At 42.6% G+C, this 3,188-nt stretch overlaps 1 long non-coding RNA gene across 2 annotated transcripts in view; it reads left to right on the top strand.

Annotated features, from left to right (window-relative positions):
• Positions 1–3,188, top strand: part of LOC147042395 (uncharacterized) — a 44,912-nt gene that overhangs the window by 6,374 nt on the left and 35,350 nt on the right. For both annotated transcript variants that reach the window (XR_015068859.1, XR_015068858.1), the window contains exon 5: positions 1,353–1,445. This is a non-coding gene — a long non-coding RNA (uncharacterized LOC147042395). The remainder of the gene's footprint in view (positions 1–1,352; positions 1,446–3,188) is intronic.

The raw sequence follows: 3,188 nt of genomic DNA, 5'->3' as shown, positions 1-3,188 counted from the left end.
GTCATCATTGGGCGACCTTAGCGATGACGTCATCACACGCGACCTCGACTGTGTGTTTTGAAGGCAGAGAACAACAGGTAGTGAGATAATTCAAATGACAATAATACACATTGGACTTCTTTTTTTTTTATCAACGGTAGGAAAAAAAAGAGTTGTAAATGTTTGCCTTTATATTAATTTTAGTGGGTATTTATTTAATGTAATGGATTTTTCTAGTTAATGGGTTTTACTGAGCTGTCTTTGATTACCTAGCTCATTTTATGAATATATATATATAGTATTGAAGTCAAATGTATTTAAAATGCATTCAATAAATTGGAGATGCCTACTACATCCTGCTTGCCCAATCACAGGGTGTCACTGTGCAGTCTAGCAACTAATTGGAAGGGGGCGGGAGATGCTTCATGCTATCGTCGCTAAACAGACCTGTCAATCATGTGAAATAACAAAAGTGGTACTTGAGATGAGGCACGACCCACGTCACTGTCGGCTGCCAACATCACGAAAGAAGGTGACGCGTCTCCTCGTCGACCCATCGCTCAGTACCACTCAGAAAACGTGTTTATTATTTTGATTCAAAACAAATTGAAACTGGGTTTTGTCAAATGCGTTCATTTCACATTCACTTCCAGTAACTTCCAAAGCATTTTGGCTGAACTTGTTTTAGTGGCCGTGAACCTAAACACACAGATGTACACATGCTAAAAAAAAAAAAAAAACAACCCAAAGGCATATGCAACACAGATGGGATGAAGGCTCCTCGCATTTTGAGAACCTCTGGTTAGCATTAACAGCTAATGATAACAATCCATTTTCAGTCTCTTGCGAACCACTAATGCTCACATTTGTTGTCATGGGAGCAATAACTGCCATTTGAATTTTGACATTAGCATTAGTAGCTAATAGTCAGCCGACACCTCTCCGTTGCTTTAGGCTCATTCTTTGCGACACATTAGCCCATTCTTTGTCTCCCTGGTTTGCAAACACGTCATCTACACTATTTGACTGAACAGTCAGGGACGATAGGAATGCAGTAAAGGTGAAGAATGGGAGTAATGAAAATGTGTATGCGCTCTGCCTTGCTGGTTTTAATGGCCAGCTCGGGCTGTAATTCACTCCACGCTTGCACGCCATCGGTGATTGCACACAGGCCGCCTACAGCACTGGACTGAAATCCCTCTTTGTGTGTGTCCTTAGAAGTTCTATTGACATGTGGTACACTGTGACCGTGACCCTGCGTGCATGCGGGCTCAATTGTCACCGGCAGCTGGGGGATGGGAACTGAAAGATTGTGATGTTCTGAAATGTAATTACGCTTACATGTTTTGTTTATTATTATTTATTTTTTTTAGGGGGAAGACAAATGAAGGCATTTATCTGGGGAGAGGTGCTCACTTGTTGAAGTAGACACACTTGACATCAAGTTGAGACGGGTATCTATTACAGTAAGTATTCTTCAATACCGCCTGACTCGTAAGGCACAAATTGTTCGACGTCCTCGCCTCAAATTTCCCGATAAGATGGCGTTATGAAAATGTTAACACAGCTCAAGGTTATTTTTAAAAAAGAAAAAATGTCACTCCGGCACCTTCTGACACGCCGCTTCCTGGCTCATCCCAGCGTTTCTCACCTCCTCTCCACAGGCTGTGTTTCTGTCATTTGGTCACACCTCACCTCTGCCACTTTTCACACCAAAACATGCTTGTGTGGCGCAAATGCTGTCACTTTGTCTGGCGAGCGCGAGCGTTGTGCCGCGCGCGCACCACCGTGCCGTCAGCACCCTCCACCGTGCTCCGTTACAGTCAGCCGATATACTGATGACATCATCCCACTGCAGCAATCCAGCATGCGCGTGCGCGCCACTCACAGCACAAAGACGCCACTGACTCGGTTGTCAGGCTTCAGATAGATAAGCACTCGGACGGACGGACGGACGGATCGATAGATAGATCAACTGATAGATACTGAAACGGAGAGACGGATGGATGACAGGTTGACGGATTGGACCGTTGACAGTGCGGCAACTCATGTAGACTGACAATATCACAATACACCTCAGTCAGATCGTCCTTATCGGTTTCGGAAAACGACTAATACTAGTGTCGTACCGATGAACTGAGAGGTAAAAAAAAAAAAATCCAAAGAGACATCTGCCCAAGTGCAAACTTGATGTGGCGTACCTTGTCTGCTCGGGACATTCTGTTTAGGCACGTGTCACGGTGTGGAAACTCAAGTCGGGAACGATTAGCTCCGCCTCCAGCTGCATTGCATTATTGATGAGGAAGCGAGAGCTAAAGGAGACTCAAATGGAAACAGTTAACGTGAGGCGGTTCCACATTCCCAAAAGTGACACTTTTTGAGCATTCGGCCAATTATAGAGGTCGCCATCAAAAAAAATGTCGGGTGGAGTAGGCAGAGTAAATATGTAGTTTAAGGATTCACGATTGATCTCAACCTCAAAAGACGTTGGACAAAACCACAATATCACTTCCAAAAAGAAAAAAAAAAGTGCTTCTGGATGTCTGCCCTTGTTGAGCGCAGCCTTCCAGAAACAAATTGTGTAAGAAGATTTCTAGGAACGTGAGAGGAACACAAAGTCACTCTCCTGGTGTAGACTCCCCCACCCCCAACTCACACACACACCAAAGTGATTTATCTTCTCCAATGAATAGGAGGTGCACCAAAATAACAAAAACAAAAACAGTCGGCATGTGTGAATCTGATATTTTTGCCCTTCATAGCTTCTGCACTTTGTGTGACTTTTCAACATTCGTGCCCAATTGAACTTTAATTTATATATTGATTGGTTCAAAATGAAAAGTTAGATAAGAGTCCAATTTTTGGGGTAGGTGAAATATTTTCCTATCGTTTAGGGTGGAAAAAAAAAAATGGTTGAAAAGCACAGCTATAAATATAATTAACTCATTTACAATTTGAAAACTGCCATTTTTGGAGCATCAAAGGAAACGCTGACAGAAAGGACCAAAAAAACGAGCAATGTGTAGCCTCACCAAGCTTTTATTTACATGTGCACCATTTTGGATACAAACTAGATTACAGTTGCAGGGAAAAAAAAAAAAAAGAGAACACAGGAAGAAATACCCACTAACATCAACATCCAGAAGATTAATAATACGGGACAAAGTTGGGACAAAGAGCATATGGAAGGGAGCATTTTTACAAAAGTA

Source organism: Syngnathus leptorhynchus, chromosome 18 (assembly GCF_054491065.1).
Source record: "Syngnathus leptorhynchus isolate UIUO chromosome 18, UIUO_Slep, whole genome shotgun sequence".
NCBI lineage: Eukaryota > Metazoa > Chordata > Actinopteri > Syngnathiformes > Syngnathidae > Syngnathus > Syngnathus leptorhynchus.
Note: the sequence above shows the minus strand (reverse complement) of the source record. Positions and strands in the feature narration are given on the sequence as shown.